Below are 21644 nucleotides of genomic sequence, written 5' to 3'. Positions count from 1 at the left end.
TTATTATTATTATTATTATATCTGGAGGCTGTCTCCTCTATCCGCAACCTGAGGACGCGCCATGCCGTGGTGATAGGGACCCACAATACATTGCTTAAATTATCCTGCAAGACTAAATTTCTTGGTGTCACGTTCGATAAGGATCTTAGTTGGTCTTTTCACATCGATGACCTTAATAATGCTTTAGACTCAAAAAGGGCGGCAAAGGCTAATTGGGATTTCCTGGTCTCTGATCGGAACAAAAACCCTGATGGAACTGGTATTTAACCCTTGCGGTGAAGTCTACGCTGGAGCCCCCTGGGATCTTTTAAGATGCGAAAGAGAGAGTGGTGTGCGGACAGCAATGGGAAGCTACCGCATTTATCTATCCCAAGAAGACTTGATTAAAACAAATGGCATAATGAGTCTTTCCCCGTAAAAGATTCCGGACGTGAACTATCCCCCCGTTCGGATATCCGGGAGGGGGATACTGGGAAGGACACATCATGGCCCAAGCCAACGTACAGGAAGAAAGAAGATCGACGGACGCAGCACACAGACAGGAGAATCCAGCATTTCTGGAGGTACAGTACTTGTTTACATCAATGACTGTAGTAATATTTCAAAGTAGGGGAGCAGTAACTAAATACAATAAATATTTAGAAAATAAATTACTAACTGCAAAACGATTTTCCCGTTTTGTTTGTTAGACTCGTCTATGATGACATTGTAAAATCGAAATTATTGTGACAGTTCCTTAATAAAAGATTTTTCAGTTTCAAAACTGCCGACTCTAACATTTGCTCTTGGCCTAAGAGTTTCTCACAAATGCCTTTACCCTCTTTAGAATAGAGAGGGAGTTGTGGCAGGATTTGTTAGTGTACGTTCACAAACTTTTTTTCCAACTGCAGAGTAGGCCGCCTCTAGTTTATCTTCCTTAATAAATTTCAAAACCTCACTCACGCACCCAAAGATAATAAAATATAATTGATTTTGAAACTTTAACTTGCTATGCTGTGAAAACAGTAAAACGTGACTTATCAGGTTCTTCCCCTGTACTATTCATATATATGATACATGACATCACACGATATATATGATATATAATACTATTCTTCCAGTCCACTTTTTCTCCTTGAATGTTCTATGTCTTTCTTGAATTGCCCTTGTTCTCTTTGTACACGCCGTTCTCTACATGTATTACCCTCTTTCTGTTTGTATTCACGCTGTTCTCCTTGTATTCAACAAGTTTGCTTTGCTTTGAACTTGTTCCCCTTGTACTCCTGGATTTTAAAATGTTAAATTAGAACACAGTAATGCGAACAAAGTAAAATATTTTAGGAAATCAAACATCAAAGTATGCAATTTAGTTATGTTGTTCAATGTTATGTTGATTTTGCTTTACTTAACAGTTTCTATGGAGACCAAGAGCCCGATTGCCATCCGGACAGCTCTAGAGAAGGCGACCACCAACTACAGCAGTACCGGTACCAACTTAGATGAAGACGATGGAGGCTGTTCAGCTGGACCGGCAGAGACAATGACAGAAGCAGCCACTCAGACCAGCTGCCAGAACTTGTACTGGAGCCTGTAGTTATTGGGAGATATTGTGTTGACGCGGGCATCCACACAAACAATGGAATCTGAAGGTACAGTAATTGTTTACATCAGTAATATTTCAAAGTAGGTAAGAAGTAACTAAATACTGCCCACAGAGAACAAATGCTTGGGGTTGTATCTATATTCGAAGTAACCGTTACTACGTGCTTCATCTTTTTATTGATTTTCAGACTTTACTTTTACGATTCAGTTATTGTTAATAGTTTGGTGACGTACATGTTGTCATGCTACTGTCCGTCCGAGTGGTTATGTTGCAGGGAAATCACATGACAGTTACTTCTTAAGGCGGCCCTTCTCTTTAAATTATTTTAAACAGTTGTATAATACTACGCAAACTTCCAATTCTGTACAGAAAATATTTGCAGAGAAGAGCCTAACTGTTCATCCACTAGTCCAGCGGTCCTCAGCGCAGAGCACCCTGGGGCTAGCGTCTCTTACCCGCGGAAAACACAGTGCACCATGGTGCACTAGTAGCTGCTAGCAGGTATGCTCTCTACCTCTTCCTGCTGCACGACGGTGCCCACGGGACGGCACCGCGTACCCTTTGCACATTTCAGCCAGTGCTGGCACTAGCCCTTACAGAGAAAAGTGGGGCAAAATGGGATGCGACATAACCTTTCGGCGGAGCAGTACCTATTTATCCTATGCATTACGAAGATTTACACTCAGAATTTGTAATGCGTGAGGCTGTGGAACTGACACCTCAGAACAAAGATTATGCATACGTTAGGAACAATTACTGACCCAACATTAAGAAAGCACTTTGATAAGTAGTAATTCAAGTTTACAGTTACTATCATAATATGAACATATTATGAAGCTAGTGGGTCTGCTGCCGACACGAATGCCACTTATGACTTGATGAAAAATGCGTTATTTTTTTTCAGTTTTACATTTGATCTATTCATAAATTAGTATAGTTTTATATTTAATTTGTAGAATCTGTTCTTAATTGTTTGAAGTTAAACAAATTAGGTTCTTGACAGAAGCGAAGAACATTAATTTGACATTTTAACACGAAATTCTGTAGCATTTTAATATGACAGTAAACATAATAATATCATATTATTAAATAGTTGTTTCTTATCCAAGTGTGCAGACAGACAAAAGAGTAATACAATATCGACGGCCGAGTTCGAAAGTGAAACAACTCAACATTTAAAGTTTTGAGAAACCTGCATTCTGAAGCTTTAAGTAGCTGTGAAGATTCCAAGGATCACTGAACTAAATCCAAAATTAAATCATGTGTTATATATATGCCGTAAGTTTCACATTAGAGTGTGTTAATTGGAATTTTCACAGCAACATGAAGCTTTGAATTACAGATGTACATATTATTCTTACTGATTATTGTGATTTTCAGTGGTTCAAATAGATACAGTATTATATATAATAATAGTTTTATGTCTCTCCTAAACATTTTGGAAAAATCACAAACGTGATACTAGATCTAGGCCATCGATATGCTAATTTGGGGCTTTATGACACAAACAGGGGTGAAGAAGGGATATTGACGCGAAACATACAGCCTCTCCTATCCAAATGCCATCCTCACCTTCCCGTGGTCCACCCTGTTTCTACCAACGAGGAAATGGCGACCGAGTCACAGCGGTATAACTGTTTCATCAAATGCAGAGGAAATGCTGCATTACAAGCCTGTCCAGAGGCTAAAAGTGGCAGCCCCACTACTGGACTACCTAACGATAAGGCTAGTAACCTATCTTAGGGAAAACTACATTACTTTCAAGCCTCAAACAAGCAGTATAAGGATAGATAATTTGATGACAACCCAGAGCAAGTCAACGGTTAAACGAAATTGGAAAAAACAAAATATGTTCACATACGCTACTTGGAATGTTAGAGGGATCAATCATAAAGAAGAAGAACTAGATGAAATATTGAATAAAAAGCAGATTAAAATAGCAGCAATAACAGAAACAAAAAAGAAACTAAAAGGCACAACTGAAACAAAAAACAACATAATCATATATAATGGTGTTAATAAGAAGACAAGAGCACAGGCCGGAGTAATGATTTGGATTCATAAATCAATAAAAAACAAAATAAACAATTATACATACTGGAATGAAAGAAAATTAGAAGTACAACTCCAGATAGGAAGAGGCAAACTAACTTTCTTTAGTCTTTATGCTCCAGAGGAAGGAAGAGTTGAAGAAACTGAATTGTTTTATGCCCAGTTGCAAGAAATTTTGAATAAAGTAAATAAAAATAAATACATATTATTAGCCGGAGATTTAAACGGTAGAATAGGCAACAACGAAATAAAAAATACCATAGGAAAATTTGGAGAACCTACCATAAACAATAATGGAGAAAAAGTAAGAGATTTTGTATTATACAATGAAATGAAAATCATGAATTCATTTTACAACCATAAAGATATTCATATGTATACATGGTCAGCACGTGGCTCAAAATCTATCATAGATTATTTTATAGCAAATAGAAAATTATCCGAATTGTTTTTAGATGTCAAGGTCTTCAGAGGAAGTGACATTGGATCAGATCATTACCTTGTATTAGCAAAAGTGAGATATACACCAAGATGGCTACATTTAACAAAGATAAATTCCCCCAAAAAAGAATTAATGCGTTACAAAATTAGATTAATCCATGACGACAGTGTACGCTGGCTTTATCAAAAAAGACTTGAACAAAAAATGCTAGAAATACCTGAAGATGAAGACATTCACAAAGAATGGGAAAATATTAAAACTCAAATATCACAGGCAGCCACGGAGAGCATCGGAAAATATAAGGCTTTCACACAAAAGAAAAAATTAAGATCTTGGGATGATGAAATTAAGGAGATCATAAAAAATAAAAATATAGCTTATAGAAAATACCTTCAAACAAAATCCGTTAATGATGAAATAGATTATAAACATAAAAGGGCGATAGCTAACAGAGAAATTAGAAAACTACACAGACAATCATGGAAAGAGTTTATATCTTTTTTAGAAACTGACATTTATAAAATGAAACCCAATACATATAACATTTTAAAATACATGAACAGAGACATAAAGGAATCCGCCAAGATAAACCCTTGCCCCAAAATAGAAACATTCCTAGACTTTTACAAAAACTTATGGAACAATCCTACTTTTGATTCAAAATTCTGGGACACAAAAAACCCAGATGAACAATGCATTACAAAAGAAGAACTACAAGAAGCATTAAAGAAGACGAAAAATAGTAAATCACCTGGAGAAGATAACCTAAATTCAGAATTGTATAAATATGCAGGAGATCTATTTCAAGAAAGATTACTAAGATTTCTAAACAGAATATATCTGACTGCCACTTTACCGGAAGAATGGAAAAATAGTGTAATTATTCCCATATATAAAACAGGAGATAAACAGAATGTTGTAAACTATAGAGGGATTAGTATCCTCAACACATGTTATAAGATATTTAGTAGGATTTTAAATGAAAAATTAAAGAAACATGCTGAAACTTTCCTTCTGGAGTGTCAAAATGGCTTTAGAAAAGGAAGATCATGTGTAGATCCATTATTTAGTATCAAACTATTGTTGGAAAAAAGAAGAGAATTTAATTTAGAAACCCATATAGCTTTTATTGATTTTGTGAAAGCTTTTGATAAAGTCCGAAGAGACCTTTTATTCGACATATTACAAGAAAAAAATATTCCAAATTTGTTATTACAAAATATAATAGAAATCTACACAGACAGCAAAATAAGTGTCAAAATAAATAACTGTATATCCGAAAGAAAATTAGTTAATAATGGCGTTCAACAAGGATGTCCACTATCACCAACTTTATTTAATATTTATATAAATGAAATTATTTTAAAATGGAACCAAATCTACACATCAGGAATCAAAATAACCAGTGCTCTAACATTAAATACCTTACTCTATGCCGATGATCAAGTCATAATTTCCAATTCAGAGGATAATTTACAAAGAGGATTGTATACATTAAATAAAATATTAAAAGATTTTGGGATGGAAATTTCAGCACAAAAATCAAAAGTAATGGCATTTTTAGGACAAGACCCAGTGAGAAGTAAGATAATACACAATAACCAATGCCTCGAACAAGTGCAAAATTTCAATTATCTTATCAAAATGAAAAATATGTGAACAAGAAAATTACCAAATTTACACAAATTCTAGGAATAATAAACAATACATTAAAAGCTAAATTAGTACAAAAATCTACAAGAATAAAAATATATAATACACTAGCATTACCCACCCTTCTATACGGAAGCGAGATTTGGACATTAAAGAAAAAGACATGAACAGAATCAAAGCAACGGAAATGAAATTTTTCAGGAGGACAGCAGGATATACTCTTTTAGACCGAAAAAGGAATGAAGAAATTTTAGAACAATTAGAAGTAGAGTCAGTAGAAGAAAAAATCAGCAGATACAAATTCAATTAGCTAGATCATGTAAGAAGAATGGAAAATTCAAGAATCCCAAAAATTATGATGCAATATAAACCTAGAGGACATCGTCGACCAGGAAGACTGTTAAGAAGACTGCTAGATGGGGCCGAAACAGGTCTACAGAGGCCTAATTCGTGAAGGATGATGATGATGATGATGATGACACAAACACTGAAAATATGCTACATTGCATGCTGAATAGTCCGTTATATACAGGAACGCCTGAAATATGCAAAAATATGAGGTACAATTAATTTTGACTATTCGTCATTACAGTCGTTCAAAACATTAAAAAAATAAGATTTTTTATGACTTGCAAATGGACAGCAAAAAATATACAGTTGCATACGAATCCTTCCTTTATTAATATGCCATTCACTGAAAGCCAGTGATTGCAATGACACATGCTTAACGATCAAGTTTGTTTTGCTTCTTGTCGCCAACTACCCAGAGGCCTTTCGAGTTCCCATGGCAGCATCCATAGGTCCCATACCAGCACCATCATTCGAAAAAGAAGAAGAAGAAGAAGAAGAAAAAGAAGAAAAAGAAAACGAGGAAGATTCCATGTTTGCACTATCATTCGTCAAAGAAGAAGATAAGAGAAGTGTGAAGGGTGACTGCTGTCCCTGTTTAAAGAATGTATTTCGTAGGTTTCGTTGTCTTTTTAGACTTAAGTGGTACAAATTGTAGGCCTATGTCACAGAGCCAGTTTCAGATAGATCGTTCTGCGTGAAGCAATTCTGTTGCAGTAATAGTACATTATGTGCAGTCCTTAATGTTACCAACCACTAAAACTTTCGTTTTGTTTGGCGGCCTTTTTCTTTATGTGCTAAAATTTGTCTGAATCTCACGCTCCGTCCCTTGGCTCCACTCAATGTGGCGATAATTAAGTGCGTGTGGTCGCATTTTTCATTTAATTCTTTTGTATTCCGATAGGCACATCACGCCTAGAAATGTTTGGAGCTGTAATATTATGAATTAATCATGTTTATGGCCATGTAACAGGAAGAGAGTGTACCGGTACGTTTTTTCTTGGTTCCTATTTTTTTCATACTTCCGTCCCAAGAAATCTCTTTCCCTCTAGCTGCCACTAGAGTGCACTGATATTAATGTGTGAACGGCAACAGACTTTCTGCAAGCTAAGCTCATGCATTTGCTTTGTTTTCTTCAATGTAGTTAGTAATTACGAGTGTTCTAGAATTCTTAAAGATTATGTGGCACTTTGTCTGAAACTAGATTAACAACACCGTCCTAGCTCGCCGTTTAATAAGGAAACGTGATAAAAAGTTCGAAATATTTTTTTCTTAACTCAATGTTTGGCGGTAAAATCATTACCACTTAACCAAGCCGAACAATCGAGTGCTCAGACTAACAAGGTTCTATCTACTGTTTTGTAAATTTTACCGCAGAGCATTTTTAAAGTTTGTTTAGAAGTAAAATGAAAATGGAAAACATTTTTAATGATCGCTCTGATCTGTTAGCTTCGTAAATGACGTGTTTATTATTTCGAGGACTTAAAATGTCCGGAATAATATTTTTTTATATTGTACTGAGTTGAAGAGTATGTGTGCGTTAGAAATAACTTTACTACGCGCTTAACTTTTGATTCCCTTTCAAACTTCACTTTTATGATTTACTTATTGTTAATAGTTTGATGATGTACATATTGTCTACTTACTTAATATACTCCTATTTATCATGTTCATCACATTAGCTAACAATCAGTTTATTACGACGATTTAAACTCAGAATTATGTTGCATTTTAGGTGGACACGAAGACAGCCAGACGTCGAGCAGTCACGACAAGGACAAGAGAACATCAAGCATATTCACACCAGTCGCTATGAAGGTACAGTAATTGTTTACATCCTGAAGTGTTGGCGCTATCATCTACGAACAAGTTCGATTTTTACTGTAAATAAAAGAATAAGGATAAATTAATCTCATTCTTTAAAAGAAATTAAAAAAATACTCATACTTTTATTTCATTTAATTTGTTTTCTTTAAGGCTAAATGTGCGTTAGAAGTAACTTTACTACGCGCTTCAACTTTTGATTCCTTTTCAAGCTTCAGTTTTATGATTTACTTATTGTTAATAGTTGATAACGTACATGCTGTCTACTTAATATGCTACCTATTTATCCTGTTCATTAGGTTAGCTAACAATCAATTTATTACGACGATTTAAAATCAGAATTATGTTGCATTTCAGATATGTCCAAACGGATTCACAAGGAGATGAAGCATGAAGTCAACCCGACGTCGAGCGGTCACCATCTGGGCAGAAAAGCAAGCACGATCACTTTGAGCAGTGAAGAAGGTAGGCTACAGTAATTGTATTGTTTACTTCCTGAAGTGGTGGCGCTTTCAGCTGTGCACAAGTTCCATTGCTGGTAACGAAGAGCAGATTTATCGAGAAGTGCCATTCAGCCAGTTGGCTCAAACCGCTTGTTAAATTTGTCGCCGTTCGTAGAACCTGCTGTTAAATATTTGAATTGAGTTCTTTACAGAAAGGAAGAACATTAATTTAACACGCAATTCTCTAGCTTTTAATATGGTAGTAAATGTAATGCTAAAATAAACGACAAAATGCAACTAGAAACGAATGATATTTATTATTACATTTTCTATCCTAGTGTCCAGGCAGTGAGGACAGGAATGTGATAGCCTATTATGCCTGTAGCCTTGAAACACACTTGCGCTTATTTTGGCTGTCGTTTACACCTATACTTTCAAAGATAAAACCGCATACACAACAGTGAAACGTAGTAAGTCATTCAAAAACATAATTAAAAATAAACGGATTTCCAACTACAAAATGGACTATTGAGCACTTTATAGGGACCGGATTTGTAGGTTTTTACCTTTTTTTTTCTCTTACTTCTCAACTCCTAATTTCTAATATTTTTCCGAATCGTGAAAGTAGGAGTCGTATATGTGAATTCTGTTGAACCTAAAAAAAACCTCAATCGGACTTTAGTACCTAAAATAACCTAAATCATTGTTGATAAGCATTATCTTGCATTTACTGCGTTTTATATTGACTTTTTTTTTCAATTTTGAGAGAAATGTCAATACATTGAGACAGAGAGAGAGAGAGAACACCCTCCACATGGAGGAGGCTGCCTCAATCCTAAGGCAAAATCTGTACTTAGCAGCGACAACATGTATGGCTCCCTTGCTTTCCTCAAGGTACATTTCAGTGACCTTCCGAAATATATTGAGTACTTGGAATCTTCGTCGCCACAACTGAAAGATGTAACTGGTGTCTACAGAAACTAGTACCGTGGGTGAAGCCGTGACTTTAACACTGAAGAAACTATTGCATAGGAATCCAGTTTATATAGAAGAGCGCCTGAAATGTGCAAAAATATGCACGAGTAACTTCAAGTATTCGTCACTGCAGACGTTCAAAACATGCATAAAATGTTTTTGCGTGGCTAGCTTACGAATCCTCGCCCTATTAATACGACATTCAATGCAAGCCAGTGAATGCATGCTTAACGATCAAGTTCATTTTGCTCTGTGCAGAAATACTGTTTGTGGACTACGAAGCAGAGCAGAGAAGGAGGAGAAGAAGACGAAAAAGAAGACGAAAAAGTGTGGTATTTTCTTTAACCTATTTTGTTGTTGTGTGTGTTTGTGTCGTTTCCCTATTCTCCTCGCATTGCACCTATTCTCCCCGTAATCACCTTCTTCTCTTCCAATTCCTCATGTTCTGCTCCAAGTAGTAGTAGTGATTTTCAAGTGTAGAGGTGTAGGCAATTAAATAACGATACTCGCATCTCCTATCGTGCAGCCATATGGGAGGAGGCTGGTACTGGAATGTACAGGGACATCATTTTATTTTTACTTGCATTTTTATTGCACCTGCATTTCTGAATGTACTTCACTCTCACCCCTTCACTAATGTCCTTGCTCCCGTCAGACACACAAACTTACGGCCGCTGTTGCATTCGAAGTCTTCAAGCAGTGAAGTAAACACTGCAGCGTATAGTGTGTTTCATAAATATGATTGCGTTTTCTATAGAAGAAAGAACCTATATTAATAATATCGTAATAAAAAATTATATTCAAGAAACGATAAATTCAATTTCAGAGAATATGCTTCAAAATGTTTTTAATAATATGCGTACTGAATTGAAGCCTGCATTGTAATGAACGGCAACCATTTCAGCAACTTGTTTAAAAATTCAGATTAGCTTATTTTGAACTGAGGTGGCTAGAAGCAAAGGAATGCTAGTGATATTTGTAATAACATGAGTTAAGTGCATCCAGAGTAAGCTAAAGTATCTAAAATTTTAGTGGCAAAGGGATATTTTAATCGCATCACACATTAAAGTTTAAATAACAATTTCACCGATTTTACGAAAGCTTAAATATTTAAACCCCATTTTCTCAAAAGTAACTTAAGTGCACTTACTGCCTTTACTTATGACCCCTTCAATTTAAATGCACTCTCTATATTGTATGTTAACATCAATAATTAATATGCTAAATAAAGTAGACATTACATAACGAACATAGCCGCCTGAAAAGTTGAGTTTATGAAAAAAAATGTTACTACTCTACTGTATTTTGATAAATTCCGTAAAAGTGATGATCAAACTGAAAATCGTAATATCGTATTTCCCTACAACATAAATGGATACACTACTTTTCTCTCCTCCTATACCTAGTAAAATGATTTGTTTACATATTGCACTAGTAACATCAAACTCCTGTAATGGAAGGGGGCAACAGTGTGTCCGAGTATAGCCAGGTTAATGTTAAAAATGTTCGTAGTTGACCTCGATCCTTTCGGAGCAACTATGTTTCATTTCGTCGTTGTGTGTGTTGCCAATTCAGCGATTTTCCAGCTAGATCTAGCGTTTTTAAGTCACCAGCCGCTACTGAACAGCTGTCCGGTATTATTATAGTAAGGTATTTGCTTGTACTCTCAAATGCAGGATTCTAGCAATAGAACGTGATGTGTGTGCTAACCGGTATAAAGCTATCGTTTGTCTACAAAAGCGCCGGGCATGAGAGCGGCTCTGTGTAGCCGGCCAGAGCTGCTCTCGCTCCGCAAGGCACTTCAATTCCAAGTCAGAGCAGAACGCTCACGCAGTGGCGGACTCACATTACAGCTACCTTCCTGAATTAATGTAACAAGAGCCACGGTTGTTCTATTCATTCAGTCTGTCAGTACATAATAGTTTATAAGGATAAGATCACATCAAATTTCATTTATTAACCAAACATTTTTAATAGGAAGTGAAATATCTACAATAAAATTCCTAATATTTACCAGTTTATAAGGATATTATATCAATCCATTGTACAGTACAGACTTTATAACACTCTTATTAATTTAATGAAATAAACTTTGCTCTAAACACATATACACATGCACACATATCATTAGACTATATTCACACTGCTTTAACAATTACATAAAGGTATTAATAATATAAACATATGTAATAAAGGATTTAAATCAGAAATTTACTGTCCTTGTAAATTTAACGTTATATTATTGGCTAAGACCACACCGTACATGAGACTGGCTGTTACGGTAGTGGCTAGAAACACTTTTGTTTTATAAATTTAATTGATACTCACTAGCTAGCTAGTTAAATAAATAAAATAAACACAATAACAAAATTAATAATAAAAATTCTCTTACACCTTTTTTGTATGAATAAACTATTGTAACAAAATCGTACTTCTATCAATCTGAAATCAATAAATATTTGCTATTGAAACAAAACTTTTCCAAACTCAATAGCCAAAATAACTATGTGGTTGTTTTCCGAGACTTATGAAAACGTTTCATTTGCAGAAGTCGTTTAATGTTTGGAACTAATGAATTAGCTATGTTCAAATTATAATTTAGGTTTTCGTCTGACATACAGCTTCTCCGGCGGGTGCATCTTCAAAGTTCGCCATCCTACTGCAGAGTCAACCACTGCAATAACAGCAAGTGACGTAGAGTATGCATACGTCACACCGCTCGGGAGAAATGCTCTTTAAAGTAAACAGCGCTCATTTCTCAGAATCACATAATGTGCCCAGCCCTGGTCTACAACAATTAAAATCGCCGCGTTCATCGTCAAAGTGGTTTCTTTACCGGCGAACTTCGTAGGGATAGTAATTTGTTTTATATAGTTGACCATGCCTGATCAACTGATAAGTGGATGATAATATGAGAACGTTATAAGTTTTGCCTTAGTACGGACCTTCAAAGTAGCTAATGTTATGTTTAGAAATAGATATACAGAGGGCTCTTTTAATTCATTGATATTGAGACATCTTGAAAATGATCCCACCAATTTTAAGGAATATTTCAGACTTCCTCCCGAACAATTTCATTTTGTTTTAAGTTTAATTGAAAAATAATGATATTGTAACATTGTCCACGAAATTTATTCACAAACTAATGAGCCCAGCTGAAAGATAAGCAGTAACTTTAAGGTAAAAACCAATGACATAAACATTTTATTATTACTTTTTACAATGTTATTTTTTTTAATTTAAGAGCATTTATTTAGGAAACAAATTTTAAGAAGTTGTATCTATCGGAAGTAAAACCAATCAATTACAGTGTAATTTGACCTCCTAAATTCGAAAGTGATAACGAAAATGCTTAGTTTAGTAGTATTTTAGTATTATTTATTAATAGTTCAAAAGTACATAAACTTAATCTTAAAACTGATACATTCACAAATAATGATAATAATTAATAACAAATTTTCTATCATATAATTATTCAACTTATGTTGATTTAACTTACACTTACTTCTGGTTTTAGTGCAAGTTTTCACCCTATCGCATTTATTTTACACATTCAAAACTTGTTTACATGCTAAGATTGAAATTCTCATTTTTTTATTCTATAATAAACAAGTGCATATAAATCGTCCCTGCTGCTATATTCATCTAATTATCTTTTACCACAGTCATATTTATATTTAAATTTCAGTTCCTCGTTTACAGAATACTTAACTATTTCATGTAATAAATATCGCATAGAGGTTAGCAGATGCCGACAATATGAGAACAAACAGAAAAGCTGAATCAGTGCAGTCTATGTGTATATGTAGGGCAGTGTCTAACCTCGTGCTTACGCTTGCCAGCAAAATCCTCGACGTAACCTCAATACAGCTGTCAGCTTACTTGTTTAAACACATTATTTGTCAATCTAATTACATGATAACATAAATTCCACTTTAATCAATTCAATCGCATGCACTCATTTACATTCATTGCTAGTATGTTTCTAATAAATTTATAACTTAGTACCATCCTGTCAAATTTAAAGAATAATATTTACCAATTTATAACGTCTTAATCTTTTTATCACTTTTTATCAGCTATAATAATTTACGCCGTTATTACTTAATAAATTCATAAAAGTATTATTTTCAATTTTATTTATTAAAACTTCGACACTAATAAATCTTATTTTTAAATATGTCTACCATTCTTACTTAATTAATTATTAATTTTTCTAATGACAGGAAAGTTTATTCGTTGTTGCTGCCTATCTCTTAGCGAGTAAATTCTTTCAGTAACTATCTCCTTATTCGAATTAGATTGTTCATATCTATTTCTATTAAAGTTCCTATCTGTCATTTTACCTCTGAGCAAATGTTCGTCACCTGCATCCACCTCATCGTTTGATCCAGCAACGCTTCTCCTTACAGTAGACGTTTCACTTCCTCTCAAGCACCACGAACTTCCACCAGACTGTGTCGCCAGATCTTCACTTGCGCTGACCTCATTAGTTGCTCCAAAACCGCTCCTTCTTGCTATACATCTACTCGAGCCCCTCGGACTACCCTCCCTGGTAGCCTGTGGTACACCTCCCCTAACAGCATCCTCTCTGGCTCCTTTAACTTCTTTCAAACTAGGTTTTCCTTCTCCACGCTTGTTTCGTCTGTCGGGATATCTGTTAACATCGTTCTCACTTTTATCTAAGTAGCTTATTAACTCCTTCGCTCCTGTAAGTCCATCCATTCTCCAATTTGTTATTTCAGATTGCTGAAGCCTATTAGTAGCATTACTTATCTGCTCAGTTCTCTCTACGCTTCTAGATTTTCTATTTCGTGACCCACTTCTTCTTCTGTTTGCGTGATGTGGAGAGGATGATCTATTTCTATTTGTCGCCATTTTCGTATTTCTATTATTTTTGCAGCTGCTCAATACATCCTCAATATTTTTATCTTTGAGGAATTCTAGGTCGACTATATTCCCATTTATCTTTATTTTATCATTCACTAAGATTGCTTTAAAGCCTATAAAGCGGGCTTCTTTTAATAATGGTACTAATTTCTTTCGTTTCTCTCTTATTTCTTTCGAGAAGTCATTCTCGATGTAAATCTTAGATCCTTTAAGTTGATTCGCGTTAGCCATAATGTGTTCTTTGATGAAATAACTGTTTAATTTCACGACAATTGGTCTACAGCTCGACCAAGACAAGTCTACGAGTGGGGATAACAGGATGGAATGTAGAGGAATGTAGAGGCAAAACACAGTTGCCACATAGGTCACTTGACGCTCAGATTTCAACGTGTGCACATCGTTTAAAATACACTACGGAGCGCACGCATTTGTTGTCCTTGTCTTCATATAAAGGCAACAGTTACGCTGTCTCCAAGCCTCCCCCCTCATGCAACTTTCTCCACGCTTACCAATCAGAACGCCAAACCTCACTGTCAAGCAGAATTAGAAGTACAGTCTATTTCAAAGCGTCTTAAATAGTTACCGCTCTATGAACTGAAGCGCGCAGTTGGAAAACTTTGCTGTCATATGAGACTGTACTGGTCTCCTCTCGTTACCGCCTCCTTTCACTACAGAACTGCCTTCTACTTTCCCTTCCGGCTCGCAGACTTAACTTGGTCGAGCTGTATTCTTTCGTCCCCCAACTCTATAAGCATTATTTATTGCGCTTACGTCCAAGTTAAGTCTGAAAAATTTAGTTAATAAGTCTAATACAACGAAACAAGTGTCACTTCTTTTTCATAATTCTCCTCTTCCACATCATAGAAAACAATGTTATTTCTTCTGCTTTCAATTTACCATCTTTTCACTATTGTTTTTAACACCACCTGCTCTTGAATGACCTCTTTTAACTTATTTTCCACTTCATTATACCTCTTAACTAGTGTATCTAAGTCATTTGAAACTTTATTTAGTAGAACACTTGCTTTCTGTCTGTCTTCTCTCGTTTCTTTCATATAGTTTATCCATTCTCTTTGAAACACTTCATCACTGTTATCTCTTCCTTCCCTAGAACCAGGCCCAGGGTTTAACTCCACATTTCCAATAATTAAGAGGATTGATAAAACAGCCGCGGTCAGAAATATATTGAATCTATCACTACAGCATTTTCACATTTTGTATGCCTGTGGTAATGCCCTGCATTATAGCCTCCGATCCGCGCCCTGTAGGAAACTAGACCGTCACCCACAACTTCTTCCACACGCTAACCTACTTATAGACACCGTTTACCACTCGACCGCTCTCTACGACTGCACTTTGTGAACTGAAATGCTTAGTTAGTTCTTGTTTTTAAGATATTTTGAACTTCATAATATATTATAAATAATTTTCTCATTCGCCAACAAATAGGAAGTATTTTTTTTTTCATAACTTCGAGGTCAAGGTAGCTGATTCTTATGGAAATTGATGTGCTGATTCCGAAAATGCCATTGGGAATCATTCCACTTGTACATAAATTTATTGGAAACAACAAAGTGACAAATTACAGGAAATAAGTGAACTGCAATAGACTGGGGTGCATGCAATAGACTGGGGTGCAACATGTCTCTCAATAGTAATATGCGTTACAAGAGCGGTATGTTGAAGTTTTCATGTTCGAGGAAAAGTTTGAAAAAGCGAAACGTAGTTGAGCTTTTTTAATTTCCGAGAATTGAAAGAAAACATACCGCTCGTGTATCGTGCATTATTTTGTGTGAAGATCGTTTATTACATACCTGAAAGAGAAATTTCTAATTAGTTGCAATGAAATCTCCATCTTGGTTTCTGTTCAATGACGGCAAATGTGCAAAACAAAAATATCTTTCTTCAACATTGTTGCTTTAAAATGTTTTCCGTGTTTACTATACTCCAGCAGGCCGTGATATACGTCTGTCTTCCCCCCCCCCAGTCTATGATGAGTCTGGAATCTTGTTGATTTTTTCACGGCTTCCTTAATGTTGTCTTGTTCAAAAGATATTCAAGAAAATATATTCAATAAAAACCAGAAGTCTAGAAATTTGAAATATTATGTTCATACCTTACAGACTCAGACAAAGTTTTTTAGCCTTTCTTCTATATTTTAATTATGGGGCATACCTTATTACTGACAAGCAATCATCGTAGTGCTTCATGTTAATCACTTACTTTTCCGAGATTGTCAGGGAAGAAGTCCAAGTGGAGTGGAGGAAATGTATTTTGTGCGAGATCGTGCGTATTTGCTTGGTTTCCGCACAAAACCTATCCGCGGAAAGTCTAAAATTCCACATTCAGTATTCCCAACAATTTCCCTCTTCTTACCGCTTAAGTGACATATTGATTTTACTGCTTTAGGCTTTTAACATATTATTTTTAGAGACGTTCAGTATAGTAATAATTATAAATTGGAAACTTACCACTGCAATTTCACATAAATTGCACTGTTAATTATTGGTTTTAAATATTTACAAAATTAAGTAAACTCTACAACTACACTAAAGTTACTGCATTCGTGATGCAAGTAACATTAAGGAAGCCGTGAAAAAATCAACAAGATTCCAGACTCATCATAGACTGGGGGGGGGAAGACAGACGTAGGCCTATATCACGGCCTGCTGGAGTATAGTAAACACGGAAAACATTTTAAAGCAACAATGTTGAAGAAAGATATTTTTGTTTTGCACATTTGCCGTCATTGAACAGAAACCAAGATGGAGATTTCATTGCAACTAATTAGAAATTCCTGTTTCAGGTATGTAATAAACGATCTTCACACAAAATAATGCACGATACACGAGCGGTATGTTTTCTTTCAATTCTCGGAAATTAAAAAAGCTCAACTACGTTTCGCTTTTTCAAACTTTTCCTCGAACATGAAAACTTCAACATACAGCTCTTGTAACGCATATTACTATTGAGATACATGTTGCACCCCAGTCTATTGCAGTCCACTTATTTCCTGTAATTTGTCACTTTGTTGTTTCCAAGAAATTTATGTACAAGTGAAATGATTCCCAAACGATTTTCTCCTTGTCTGTTAGAAATTCATGAAAATGTGGGCCTCTTTGATTTTAGAATCAATGAGTCGTGGAAATTCATGAAAGAGTTACTTAAAAGCTCTTTTCATACCCTTTACATAGTTTTTCATAAGTCCCAGTTTAATATGCAACGCTGGTAATGTTATTTTGGTCTCATTTATCAGTGGCATACGAATAATATTTTTAATGTCTGGTTCTAACTTCTGCCTAAGGGGCCACAACATAGTTGATAGTGTATCTCTTGCACGACTATCCCACTTACACAAAAAGCAACAGTATTTCGTATAACCCTGCTGAAGACCAAATATTAACGCAACTACTTTCAAATCTGAATACACACCACTTGTATTTATCATAATTCAAACAGTTAATTAATACCTTAATGTCAGCACATGTCACTTTCATGGATACTTTTTTTTAGTACGTTATTTTACGACGCTGTATCAACATCTCAGATTATTTAGCGTCAGAATGAGATGAAGGTGATAATGCCGGTGAAATGAGTCCGGGGTCCAGCACCGAAAGTTACCCAGCATTTGCTCAGATTGGGTTGAGGGAAAATTCCGGAAAAAACCTCACCCAGGTAACTTTCCCCGACTGGGATTCGAACCCGGGCCACCTGGTTTCGCGGCCAGACGCGCTAAGCGTTACTCCACAGGTGTGGACTTCATGGATACTGAATGTCCGACTGGAATACTTGGTAATTTATTGCTATTATGCAGTAATACTGCTTTAAGACTGGCATTGAGTGAGTTTATAAAAAGGCGCCACTCCTCTGCGATGTGTTGAATCCCCATAGCATCCATGAATCCATCAACATCATTGCAGAATACAAGATTATCCTGCACAGAAAAAAAATCTTTCGAGGGGATGCTGACAAACTCGAAATTCGGTAATTTTAACATTTTTTTTTTTTTCAAGATAATTAATTCAACTGCTTAAGTCGTGACCGTAGTAATTCAGCCTTGTTTTTAGGCAGATCTAAGTCCATAACGAGATCATTTAGTTCAATTTGAGTCATTCTTATTTTAGGAAGGCTTACTTTTATAAGAAATACCCTATCTCTCGTTGGTTGCTAGGTTGTTAAATAGGGCATATCAGTAAATTTTGTAATTGTGTGATAACTGATTTACAAATGTGTACACTATATATGGTATGGTATGGTATGGTATGGTTTTTTTGTATGGTATGATATGGTTTATTCTCACTCAAACTTTTGGTCCTGCTGGCCCTTCACATTATAGTATTCGGGCCAGCAGTCCCTTCCATATACTATTTACAACTTGCATAATACTCGATGTTAATGACCGACTTCTTTTCATCATTTAATGTTCACCCACTAAGTCTTTCATGTTGATTCACCACACTTCCTATATTTCTGCGTTTATTAAATATTCCTTCTTTCCCTCTACTCCTACATTCTACTATTTCCTATTCCTAATAACAACGTAACAATCACTTTTCTATTCATCATTTTCACAGACCAACTTGTTTAACATATCACTACAATCATTTTACTGTACTATAGTCTTAACTAAGCCTACCCTCTATTATTTGCTTTACATCTATCTGTATTACTTCTTTGTCCTACTGATACCTATCTAGTCTAGTCCTACTTTTAGCTCCTATACTCTTCCTATATTTACAATACGTCCTACTCATTCCTACTAATTAAATAACTCATCATGACCCTTCTCATACTTAACACTATTCACCCATATTCACTGCACCCTTAATTAATCCTTCATTCCACTGACACACCATTTCCTTAGATTGTATGCTGGTTTATCCTTGCTGCTCTCCGCCTTATTTCCTCTAACTGCTCTATTTACCTTCTCTATACTTTCACTTCTTACCCCTAACCCCTCTTTCTTATCCCTATTCGTCTTTCTTTTGCACGTTAACCTTTCCCAGCTGTTGTCTCACGTTGCCTTCATTTCTTTCGCTGACACCACACACGTCTACATTACCGCTCCTATTCGTTTGACACATTACACTCTTGTTGTGACCTTGTGGTAACGTCACTACAGATTTCTTTCATACGTTCATGCCACTTTTCCCCTCTCGACTCCGCACGGTCCTCCCTCTATCTTCATCTTTCGTCATCCACCGGGCCGGGGTCGTTCTGCCCATGGCGGAAACATAGTAAAGGTGTGGGATTGCGCATGCTGTTGCGATAGCGGCCGAGGCGTGTGACGTCATTTTCACTGCAGACAGCGATCGCAGCTCATTGCGTTGAGTACATTTTCTTTAATATATACCCTAGAAGCTCTACCAAAATCAGACGCTCCACATTAATTGAAATTACACAGGAATCACTTTCTAGATCATGGTTTCAACTTGAACGGATTGAACATGTCATCAGAACCCATTCATGAACTTTTACGTCCATCCCCGTCCTCTCATACAAAATTAGCTTACAAGTTAACTCCTTTACACTTGAGTGTCCGTGGTACCCAAAGACAAAAAGTTAGTTTGGCAGCACAACTATTTTCGAACAGGGTAGCAAAGGATTTGAAATGGTGTGGTGAAAACGAGCTGTTGAAATCAAATGAATGGAAAGAAACTTCAAAGGCAATAAAATTAAATAATGATTGGTTTGATTTATTTAATACCGTTTCTAAATTCGGTACTCACCGTGGGCTGCATAGTTACGGAACAAACCTTCAAGATCAAAATATTATACTCTCAGAAATGAATGACTTCATGACCACAGTTAAAGTAGGAGGAGCAAACAGGAAATTACCTTACCAGGAGGGGATTCTAATAAATAATAAATCATTAACATTGTTGTATGAGGCAATGAAGTGCAAGTACAAAATTGAATACATCATCACAAGAAAACTTAACCAAGATTTGGGAGAAAACTTTTTTTCGAAAATTAGAAGCATGGGTAAAACAAACGATCATCCCTCTGCTTTAGATTTTAAACATAGACTGAAGTGGTACATACTAGGTCGAAATCCATTATCTCAGTTTTGTGAGAACAAAAACACCTCCGATTTGCTTTCGGAAGAAGAGGCATTAATAGTGGGTCCTACTACAAGCCAATCAGAAGTCAATGATAATCTGCAGAAAGAACTGTGTGCAACGGCAGAATTTCTTAAAGGCATTGTGAAACCGGTTAAATTTAGGCTACCAACGATGGAGATTCTGAAGAAAATATAGGTCTCCCAGAAAAAAATATATGAAATCTCTGCAAGACAGCGGATATCCCAGGAAGGATTAAAATATATTGCAAGATATAATACCCGAATCTTGGAATTCCCACAAAATTGCCAACTTCTGCTAATCAAAAAGACTGAATTACTACAGTGTCGCGTGGAAACTTAATTCTCCCTTCTAAGGATCTACAATTGGTTTCCATGCTTGTTGACAATATATTCTCAGATGTACACGGAGATATTCCGTTTCTCATGAGAAATATATAATAAAAAGACTGTAAATTTGGTTAATTCTGCCATGAAAAGCGAAGCAGAAATCAGTTCTCCTCTTCCGCCAGAAGTAATTACGACATTGGTTAGAACAAGAACATTTATTAGAATTAAAGAACTGAATGAAACAATAAAAATGTCTGGAATTTCAAAGAGAAATATTATAAAGAAAATTAAAAAGATTGCATAGGAATAAGTATTTACTTAACAGAGTGGGATTTAGAATAGTGAAATTATACTATGTCGTGAGTGGAATAGTAAGGTAAATAATGTAGTAGAATATAATATATTATATATCCAATAGCCTAAATATATAAAAATATTTGTTTACTATATAATGACAAATTATTCCAAGAAATGCATATAGACTACATATACGTTAATGAAGGTTCAAAAGTATTTGAATTCATGTCTAAAATAATGTACTATGTTATAAATAACTGTATAGATCTAAATACGTAAATATTTATTGCACAGTGTATTGTAATTATTATAAAAGCATGTGTATATTACAGAAGGCAATTATTAATAACACACTGCCATATCACATTGTTTCTTGAAACTTGGTTTAATATATAATAGATCATAATTTTATTACGTTATAATTTCAAGGTAGTCCCTATTGTACTTGAATTCATATGTAATATAATGTGCGTGTTATATGGGCATAATGTTGTGCATATTTGTAGCATAATATATTACAATTATTATAAAAGTACGTGTATATTACAGAAAGCAATTTTATTATTAACGTTGCACTACCATATCACATTATTTCTTGACTCTTGAATTTAATTTATTGTTCACTATTTTATAATGTTATCACTTCAAGGTAGACCCTATTATATATACTGTAAATATTTACTGAATACACAAACCATGAGTTTTATTTATTCATTTAAATCTATG

General features: G+C 35.3%; 1 long non-coding RNA gene across 2 annotated transcripts in view; it reads left to right on the top strand.

Annotated features, from left to right (window-relative positions):
* Window positions 1-306: 306 nt before the first annotated feature.
* Window positions 307-21644, top strand: part of LOC138708628 (uncharacterized) — a 65782-nt gene continuing 44444 nt past the window's right edge. Inside the window, exons 1-4 of one of the 2 annotated variants that reach the window (XR_011334734.1) lie at window positions 307-563; window positions 1392-1628; window positions 7813-7895; window positions 8259-8366. This is a non-coding gene — a long non-coding RNA (uncharacterized lncRNA). Of the gene's footprint in view, window positions 564-1009; window positions 1629-7812; window positions 7896-8258; window positions 8367-21644 lie in introns of those variants that run through there. The other variant, XR_011334733.1, reaches the window with a different exon arrangement.

Source organism: Periplaneta americana, chromosome 11 (genome assembly GCF_040183065.1).
Source record: "Periplaneta americana isolate PAMFEO1 chromosome 11, P.americana_PAMFEO1_priV1, whole genome shotgun sequence".
NCBI classification, from domain to species: domain Eukaryota; kingdom Metazoa; phylum Arthropoda; class Insecta; order Blattodea; family Blattidae; genus Periplaneta; species Periplaneta americana.
The sequence above is the reverse complement of the archived record's forward strand: the minus strand, read 5'-3'. Positions and strand labels throughout refer to the sequence as shown.